Source organism: Callithrix jacchus, chromosome 2, assembly GCF_049354715.1.
Source record: "Callithrix jacchus isolate 240 chromosome 2, calJac240_pri, whole genome shotgun sequence".
Classification (NCBI taxonomy): domain Eukaryota; kingdom Metazoa; phylum Chordata; class Mammalia; order Primates; family Cebidae; genus Callithrix; species Callithrix jacchus.
The window spans coordinates 123148601-123159421 of record NC_133503.1 but is presented as its reverse complement, the minus strand read 5'-3'; the positions used below and the strand labels follow the sequence as shown (position 1 = coordinate 123159421).

At 31.4% G+C, this 10821-nt stretch overlaps 1 long non-coding RNA gene across 2 annotated transcripts in view; it reads left to right on the top strand.

Moving 5' to 3' along the window:
* Positions 1–1874: 1874 nt before the first annotated feature.
* The window catches only part of LOC128931355 (uncharacterized), a 162730-nt gene continuing 153783 nt past the window's right edge, over positions 1875–10821 (top strand). For both annotated transcript variants that reach the window (XR_013532589.1, XR_008479657.2), the window contains exon 1: positions 1875–1948. This is a non-coding gene — a long non-coding RNA (uncharacterized LOC128931355). The remainder of the gene's footprint in view (positions 1949–10821) is intronic.

Here is a 10821-nt window from a genome sequence, read left to right as displayed (position 1 = left end):
TTAATTTGAAAGTTGCAAAATTTTGATGTTTAAAAATTGAGTTTTCCAAAACTGGATAATTTTTATAGTGATAGAAAACCGTAATAAATGCCAAGTGTTTGCTGATTAACCTAAACATTGTTTCTCAGAAGCTTTTAGATTCTTCAAATAGAAATTTTAAGAAATTGCTAGTCTACCCTCTATATAATAAGTTTGTAAATCAATAGAAGAAAAATAATTGCATAATGTTAAAGGAAGGTGTACTATTAGTTATACGTTCATTTTATATTGTATTTTATATGAACAGATATGTATGAATATAATAATTAATTAAATAAAAGAAATCACCAATAATAAAAATGGAAATTCACAGCTTCTAAAATTTTAACAACTTGTCTTAATTTTAGGTATGTTGATTAGTGTGTTTCAAGTCAATTCTGAAACTCAGAAAGAGAGAATTTTAAGGAGACATTAATTAGATTAAATAACTACAATACCTTTTATAGAAAATATATGTGTATGCACATAAATATACATCTGTGAGGATTACTGTCATGGAAAGCCAAAGAGTAACTTTACAAGAAAGGAAATTATTTGCAATCATGAAAGCTGTAATTAGGCAAGCATAAGGTGGCACAAAGAAATCTCTCTAAATTTCTTAGAGGAAAACAATGTCCAGGAATTGGATTCAGTCTTTATTGCATTTATGAAAAGTGTAGCCAGTTTTGTATAGATGCTTAAGTTACTTTAAATATTATTTCCTAAAAGTGCTTGAAACTTCATTATGTTATCTGAGGGAGACCAAAGTCACTGTGGAATGAGGATGTGAGAATTATTGGGAAACCGTTGGAAAATGGTAAACACTCTTCAGTCAGTGGTAACTGCCATGGGGAATATTGCCTTCTTATATTTGAAGTTTTGATTGCAAGTGATAAAACAAAGAGATGAACAAAAGCAAACAAAAAGCCTGTAAGATACATTGCAGCATTTTTAGCCATCTCTGATTCTTATTCAAGAAATAAAAAGTGAAAAACCTTCTTAATAATGTAAAGCATTTTATGCCAGACATGCATTGTATTCTTTAAATATTGTGAAACATGTCAATGTCTGCAATTAGTTCTCATGTACATACATGAGGATTCACCATTTTTTGTGATTAGGACACTGCATATTAGCATGCATTTCAGAGAACATTATTGCATTAGAGTTCTAAAAGTGAAAATTCTTGGAATTTAAAACCGCATGTGGCAAAATCTTCTTGGCCGAAAGATTCAAAGTATCTTATCAAATACAAAATAATCTGCATATCAAATGAAGCAGATATCTATCAAAATTAAGAAAGCAAGGTGCTCGACATGTTGAAGGTCTTCCATTGACACTTCTTAGCAAGGTTTTACCAATGAAGAATCATTTCATAAAAGACTTAGTATAGGGTCACACATAGGTCTGTGTTTGGTTATTATTGTACTGAATCATATTTTTATCATAATTGTTTCTTCAGTATTCTATGCTTAAGAGATCTGCTAATATGAGTGGCTAAAGGATAAATAAAGCTGACAAAAGTGAAGATATTTTTTGGCATTAAGATAATTATAGATCATTACATGGTAGGGATAGCCAATAGTTCTAAAGTAATATGATTAAATAAAACAATTTAAAACTGTAATTCACTCAGCTTTTTAATATTTTACTATTTCTCCTTTGTTGCTTCAAAGCTATGAATTTCAAGATTTATTTGTCAGTATTCTCTATATTTTCTGCTGTACACAGTATTTGTGGGCTATGGCAACCAATCCCCATGGGCTTTCTTTTGCTTTAATTTGCATAAACACAGGCATCATATGAATATTCAGTGAGTGGCTTTGCATTAAGTAAGTGCCCTTAATCAGCTTTTCAGTTCAGTTTTATTGGTTACACGCACAGTCAGTTATTTCATCCAGAATATCTGAAGGCCCTACAAACTAACCAGGTAAGGATTGTAATTCCTTGATGCATTTAATGAAAGAATATTATCATTTGATTACATAGGTTCTGGAGAATGCTAAAAACATGATGGATTTTTTTTTCCCTATGTTTTTTTCTTCCCTTGGTGGTCAGGTGGATGCATGATTCTCTAATTTGCATAAACATCAGCTCTATGAATAATTCATCAGGGTTATTTTAAACACTAGGCTTCTACTTTGGATGGCACTAGGGTACCACCATTTGATTGGCTGGATGCTGTTTTCATCACCAGCAGAATTCCTATAACATGAAAGCACCTAAAGGAGCTGAATTGAATATACTGTATTTGTTTTTTGAAAAATATGTTATCTTTTCAAAGCAAATTGTGCTGCTTTTCCCCTTCCCTACTATTAGAGCTTCTAGCTTTTCATGATAAATACATTACAAGCTCAAATGTGGCTATTTGTAGACTTGACCGGTGTCTGTGATTTCTGGAGAATGGGGTAGCAGCTGTATTCTTCTGAACATGCATAAACATGAGCGACATGTAAATAAGAAACTATCAAATGCATATGGAGCCCTGGACAGCTCCATTGCTAGGTTCCATCTATTTTCTTTATCAGAATCTTCTGCTTGAATAACTTTCAGACTGTTTTATCTATTTTAAAATGTTATAAACAATTATAGTACTATATATGCATATAATAAGTATATATGATCTGACAAATTATTTCTTGTTGAATATGTTATTTATGGTTTCTTCTTGGCCCACCTACAGATTTTTTTAATTTGGTAGCTCTTTGTAACACAATAGTGGCAAGAGAAGTGTTCATCAAGAATGGCCAGGATAATTAATTTAAATATTAGGGTGTAATTCACTCCCATAATTTACTAAAAAGAAATTGTGCCTTTCTTTATGTTTGCGGAGATGAGGAATATGGAATTTCAAGAAATTCTTTGTTAGTCTCTTGAACATCACCCATTTGCCTTTCTGGTCTCAGTCCTCACTGACAAGATTCTCATTGCAAACATTTGTGATACCGAAACATCACAGACACACAGGATAGGAGAATGGTGCAAATTGAATTTAGTCTTTGGCACATTTCATTTTTGTTTTCCCACCCAATAGAGAAATATTACACAAATAAGATGCTAAGCAATTTCTGTTATAAATGGTGTATTAAATATTATATGCAATAAATTAATCTATATAATTAACTATAAAATACTCGACATTCACTTCATTTCCTATACATTGTATAAATGAAAATATAAAAGACATTTTCAATAAGGAATAAAGAAGGCTGAAAATTTCTCAGTATTTAATAGGTTTTCCATATGAAAATTTAAATATTCCCTTTAAATCAATTTTGTATTCTATTGTTCTTCACTGATTTTTTTGTAAATAATATGCAAATACATGAGTTACATATGCTGCTAAAACCAAAGAAAAATAAAATCCTTTTTACTTTTTTTTCTAGCTTTCTATTCATCTATTGATAAAGTTGGGCTAGTTCCTATTTTCCTTTATTTGAATTATTGGTAATTAGGTGAAGGTCTATTTCTATTTTCTTTCCTTCTTTTTCTTCTTTTTTTTTTTCTGCTATACCTTTGGACAAAAATGCTAACGAAACAGTTCTGAGACAATACTCCTTCACTCATGACCAACATTCATAAACACATTGGACATATTTATTATATTGTCTATTGTCAAATGCTCCATAATTTAAAAAATGAAGTAAGGAATTCAAAACTAGAATTGTTCAAAATAAGAGGAAATTGCACCTTTTGCTCAGAATTCCATGTGACTATGTTAGGAATTGTGATTCACATGTAATTATAAATAGTAATTTAAATTTCACATCTGCAGTGTGCTATGTTTAATTAAATCTTGCAAGATTCAATATGGATGATGTTTAATTATCAGCCATTAAATGTTTACAGCTGTAATAAACACTACGCAATCTTTACCATTACTATATGAAGATTGTAGATGTGGAACCATTTAGCCCAAGATGTTCATTTAAGTGATGCTCATTCTACTGAACACTTTTCAGAAAACCAGCTAAATATATATATATCTCCAATATGTGTCTTTCATTTGTTTCAAAATAATCCAAATCATTTTTAAACAATAAATATGTTATAATTTCAGAAGACATTCCTATTCTTCTCTAGATCTGTAAATATATGTGTATAATTCTATTTTATGTGTGTATAATTTTGAAAATGAAAAATTCTCATCCAATTTTTTTTGACTAATTGTGAAATGTCCAATTTAATATGATAAACTGAATTCCTTTATGTTTTTGCCATTTGTATTATTTGCAGAAATCACTGAAGCTTCTTTAAAGAAAATGTATTTTTAATAAAGTTGACAACTGCACAGCTAGTGAGTGACCAAAGAATTTACCTTTCATTTCAGTAGGGGATTCTTCCTAGAAGGACAAGAATCATCTTGTATTGTATAAACCTTGTTTAAAGAAAAGAAAGTATTCAGTTAAATTTTAAAAAGGAATTATCACATCAATGAAATTAAAATTATAATACATTACATTTCTAAGGAGGAAAAATAATTTTATCTTGCAAATGCAGTCTTATTTCATGTACTGCTTTTATATTTTCAGACATTTTTAAAAGAAAATCAGTGAGGCATAATATATATACATTAATACTGTTAATCAAAAGGTATTTTCATTAGCATCTATCTGATCATCTTGCATGTGGTGACCAATAGAATCCATACACTATTATCTATAATTTCACATCCTTATTTTAATCTTCTGATTACATTGTCAAAAAATTGTTAGTGAGGTATTTAAGCAATTAAGTTTGTGTATATATCATTGCTAAATCCACTGGTAGTTAAGGAAAACTGCAACCAACTAGTGCTTTAGTCTGAAAAGGATAAAACCTAAATTAATCTACATGAAGTGCAGTACTGAATGAGGAACATTCATCTGCACAAAAGTTTGGAACTGAATGATATCTTAAGGCAAGAAATATCAATTAGCTCATAAAGATCCCCTAGCAAATTCACGCATCTTTATGAGAGACTGTTCTCAATGAAGATAGGATAACTCCTTTTAATCTAACTGGTGGGAGCAAGTGTATGACTTGAATACCTATTTTCAAATCCTTCCACCCAGTAGCACTCATCTCACAGGAACCCAATCATTCAGATTTGCAAAATTACTTAAGCTTTCCTTTTATTGTACTGAATGGATACTGTTTAAATTTAGATAAACTAAATAAGTCAGGCTTAACCTTGTGTGTGAGTTAGCCAGTTAAGTTTCTTAGTATAGAAAAGGATGAGAAGGAGGAGGGGTGTGGCCTACTGTTGAGATTTTCTGTTCTGATTGGAGCTCCCTCTAATCAGCTGAACCATTCTAATTGTTCAACTCCATCAGTTAGAACTGTATACTTGATTTTTTTAATAGGGTTAAATTCTATAAAGTTATTGGGTAACCCGAATTTGTACAGCTACTCTTAAAATATGATCCTAATTATAATTAGGTTATCAGCCAATCTAAATAAAAATGCTATAAGCTTTGGTAGTGTATTTTTTAATTAATTAAAATTTTAATTCAGACTCTGTTTGAAATTTCCCAGTGGCATTCTGAACTTAGTGATTAGGAAAGCACATAAGTAATATTTGTAGTTAAAATTCCATTTTAAATATTAATTATTTGGGGTGAAAATAAACCACTTTCTGTCTCCTTTTATCATACTATTTATCAAAAGCATATATGACATATTGATAGTCTACCCAGAATGGATACTTAAAACAGCAAAACTTTTAAAAGAAATTTTTAATGATGGAGGCTCTTTTAGGATTACTATATGTTTTTCTTGTCTTAGTTTATACAGTGCATTAAATATATAGATTTTTAGTGGTGAATTTTGAATAAAGATCTGGATTCAAATAGTATTATATATAGTATTTTTTACATTTCTACTTAAAAGTAAGGTTGGTTAAAAATTGAGGCATTATATTTTTTTATCAAGCGGTATCAAAATTGTATTAGCCTTATAAAATGTGTTGAGCAGTTTTCCTTTTTCCATTTTCTCTCACACAAACTGTATGTGAATTATCCATTTCATCAAGTTTAGTATGAATTGCCTATAAATCCATCTGGGCCATGTATCTTTTTGGGAGGAATCTTTTTTTTTATTCAATTTCTTAAGTGGTAGTGATAAATTGGGTTATTTATTTCTTATTGCATGTATTTTGATTATTTCTATTTTTCTAAGAAATTGTTCTTTTCATCTGTTTTCAATTTCATAACATAAGCCTATTCATTGCATTTCTTATGACATAAAACTTGTACTGTATGACCAATATGCCTCCTTTTTATTTTGTATTTTATTTATCTGTGATTTTCTATTTTTTTTTTTTCCTGTTGGATAGTCTTCTAAGAGTTTTGTCTATTACCAGTCCTTTCAATCTAATAGTTTTGGGTTTTGCATATTACTGATAATATGTCCTTGTTCTTTATTTTATTGATTTTTGATCTTTAAAGCTTTGTGGTCTTGGATGCCTTAGAGGTATCTCTAGGAATTGTACCAGCTCTAAAATTCTATGATTCTATGAAAAGCTATTCTATGTTTAGAAGCCAATGGAACTCTCACATATACATAAAAGGAGGTGGGATATTCGTTTTTATTGGGCAAATATGTTTATGTAGATATCCTTTGTCCAGAGTAATCACAACTAGACTATTTGACATTGTCATGGGTAGACTTTAGCCTTTGAGGAAATCTACTTGGTAAAGGCTCTTGCAACTCATGATAATAATATAATTTCTAAAATAATTTTTAGGAAGTCTTTCATTTTATTTAGACAGAGAGAACTCAAATAATCTACAGAGTAGCATTTGGGATATGCTGTTCTTAGAATTAAAATCCAACACATTAATTGCTTAAAAAAGGTTTGTGAGAAGTACACAATATAACATGAAATCATTTTATGCTCTTATAAAAGGTCAAAAATCTAGTTGAAATTTTTTTGACATTTTCAATTTTGTGAGTGGACCCCTCACATAAAATTATCTCAATATCATGCAAAGCTAGTAAAAACTCCTCAGGATTCTAGTCTGTTTGCTTTGAAGTATTTTCTTAGTAAAATCAAATTCATGCCTTTGGTATCTTAACATTAAGTCAAGTTAAACTCTTGGTTAATAAAAAGACATACACACAAATCACAGACTGAATTCTTATCTGAGTGAAGACTTGGTTTTTGTTTGCTTGCTTGTCTTTTGGTAAACTGTCTTAAGATGAATTGTTTATTCATAATGGCATTCATTATTTTTCCCATAGCCTGCTAACATGATAAATTGGCCTAAACAAATGTTGTAACTAATACTACATATTAAAATTATTTGAGGTTTCATACAAAAATACTTAAATAAACTGTAGGAAGAAAATAAAATCTTTTTGAATATGGTATTTTAACAAAATGATCTATTGTCTATTTAAATATAGTAACTTGGAGAGCTATAACATTAGACTTCTATTATCAGTTTTAGCCCCTTTACCCCTCTTTGATTTAGAGAATACTAGTTTGATATACTTTAGTTAATAAAGTCACTGGTTCATTTATCTGCTTAAAATGGCAATATTAATTTGAGAAGGTTAAAATAATTCTTTAAAGGTTAATATGATATACAAGTGATCCAAGATGTAGAAAATAATTTTCTCTTAAATATAAATCATACGTACTGAAAATACTTTTCTAGTCATGATTATTTTTATTCCAATGTGATCAATTTTACATTTGCTTTTTAACATGGTTTCAAGAGTAATTTTCTACTTATTCCAAGGTCTGTAAATTGTTTAGTTCAATATCTAGTTCCCAGATATTTGTATCAAAATATGTCTGAGCTTGCACCTATATTTTCACATGAAATTAGACCATTAAACCTAACTTCAAATACTCAATTCAGTGATTCTTTTTCTCAGGGAATATCCAAATTCCTTTGCCACCAATTTTAAAGTCTTCTGGTCACAGTAAGAAGAATGTTGCCTACCAACAGGCTATTTTAATCAGTTATATAAAGTACCCTGGAGAGAATTTTATTTCACATAGAAAAGATAAGAAAGTGTCAATAATAGTTACTTCTTGATACATCTTAGACAATAAATGATATTTTAAAATTAGTAATGTCAAGATTTTGGGGGTTTTTGCTTATAATTAACTTACAATACTTTTGTGCGATGTGATAGGAGTTTTACCTGGTGGCGGATGTGTATAACACAATGGAACAAGCTGGGAATAAACTCAAATCTCATAACAGGTCATGCAATTATATAAGTATTTTCCTGGAAAATCATTATCATTCTTTTCAATGTAGAATTCAACTTTGTTTTACCAGTATTGATATTTCACAAATCAAACATCAGATGTCTTCTATCTTTTCTTTCCTTCTGTGAGAAATAATTAATAAATAACTTTTTATAAGTACTGAGACTCACATGAGGCAATCCGTTAAGGGCAGCCACAATAAAAAAATATGTTGCTAGAACTACTTCTCTATTTATGTCAAAATTTGTAGCATTTTTCTCTGTATATTACCAGAAACAGAGAGGAGTCTTGCCTCAAGTATTTATCTACTTCTTCTGTTTATTCTCCACCTTAAGTGCTAATCTTAGCTTGTTACACCACTATAATTCTCATTGTCTTAGTGTAATATTCCAAACAATAGATCCAAGCATGAGAAGGAAAACAAGGAGAAATTGCAGGTGATGATTAAAAAAAAAAAAGAAATTTATGTAAATGTTTGAATGTGAGGCAAGATACACAGTGCAAGGGAGAAAAGAATAAAAGAATATTATAATATGCACATGCAAAAGAATGAAGTTAAGTCCTTATTCTACACAATATACAATAGTTCACTCAAAATGCATTGAAGACCTATATGTAAAACCCCAAGCCATAAAACTCCTAGAAAAAACATAAATAAAAATCTTCATGACATTAAATTTGGCAATAATTTCTTGGAAATGATACCCAAACATAGGCAGCAAATGCACATATAGATAAATAAGACTATATAAACAAAAAAACTTCTGTACAACAAAGAACACAATCAATGGACTGAAAAGGCAACACATGAAATGTGAGAAAATGTTGGCAAATTATTAATTTGAGAAGAAGTCAGTGTTCGGAGTATTTAAAAAACTCCTATAACTCAACAACAAAAAACAACCCAATTAAAAATTAAGCAAAGGGACTTGAAAAGATGCTTCTCTAAGAATCATATACAAATAGTCAGCAAGCATATGAAAAAATGCTCAATAGCACTAACCATTAGAGAATTGCAGATAAAAACCACAGTGAAATACTACTGTATAGTCATCAGAATGGTTAATATCAAAAGGACAGAAATTAAGTGTTGGTGAGGATGTGGAGAAATTAGAAACCTTATGCACTGTTGGTGAAATTTTCGCATCCTCATATATACATTAAATCATCTCCAGATTACTTATAATACACAATATAATGTAAATAACTGTTACTATATCGTTTAAGGAATAATGACAAGATAAAATTGTCTGTACACGATCAGTAGAGGTGTAATATTTGTTTCCAAACACTTTGATCCAGGGTTGATTGAATCCACAGATGGAAAACCCATGGCTATAGGGGGCCAATTTTTAAGTATCTAAAAAACTGAAAGCATAGGTCTGGAAGAGATATTCACATACTCATGTTCATTGCAACATTATTCACAATAATCAGGAGGTGGAAACATACAAATGTCCATCACTGGATGAGTGGCTAAACAATATGTGATCTATACACACAATGAAATATTTTTCAGCCTTAAAAAGGAAAGATTTTCTTACACATACTACAACATGATTGAACTGTGAGGGCATTATGGTAAGTGAAACAAGCCTATCACAGAAGGACAAATACCATGTTACAGCTGCAGGAGGGAGCAGGGGGCCGCCGGAAGACGCTCCCAGTTTCCTGATTGGAGGTCCTTGGCCTATCTTACCCAGATGGGGAAAGGGGCCCCAGAGGTGTGGAGAGCTTACCATTTGAATATCATGAACCCAAAGGGGGGAAGGAAGGGCGAGAGAGAATGACAGAGGGAAGAGAGAGAGAGAGAGAGAGAGAGAGAGAGAGAGAGAGAGAGAGAGAGAGAGAGAGAGAGAGAGAGAGAGAGAGAGAGAGAGAACACGAGAGAACTTCCTTGCTTTGTGGGAGGGAAAATCCCGAAGAGATATCCCTAGAGGTAAGGAGCAGCAGAATTTCAACCCAGGAGTTACTCCCTCCTCATTCATGTTCTCGTCCAATGAGAGTTCTGAGAGTTCTTTCAAACTTCCTCTGGAGTGATTGATCTTTTTGACTCTGATACCAGATTGACTGCTTGGTCCACAACAGAGCCCACACCTCCCAGAGCTTTCCGCAGGCTTTTTGGACAAAGCAGCCCACCTGGATTCCTCTACTTAGCCTTGGGGTGGCAAACCTAGGCAAAGAACTTTACATTCCCTGATGGGGGTGTGGATGGAGGCGGCACTGGGAAACTCTCGCTTTTGAAACCAGGCATCTGGGAAGATAATTTTTTTTTCCTTAACACACTCCTTTAATATGATTCCATTTATATGAGGCATCTGTAGCAGTCAAACTCAGAAACAGAATGGTGGTTGCCAGAAGCTGGGAGGAAGGAGAAATGGGAATTGTTGTTCAACAGGTATAGAGCTTCAGTTTTGCAATATGGGAAATTATAGAGATAATTGCACAACAATGTGAATATTCTTAACACTACTGAAGTATACGCTTTAAAATGGTAAATTTTCTCTTATGTGGTTTTGTACCACAATAAAAAATTTTAGAAGAATGTTGCATAATTCGACAGCGCTAACCAATATAATGATTCTGCCAAACTT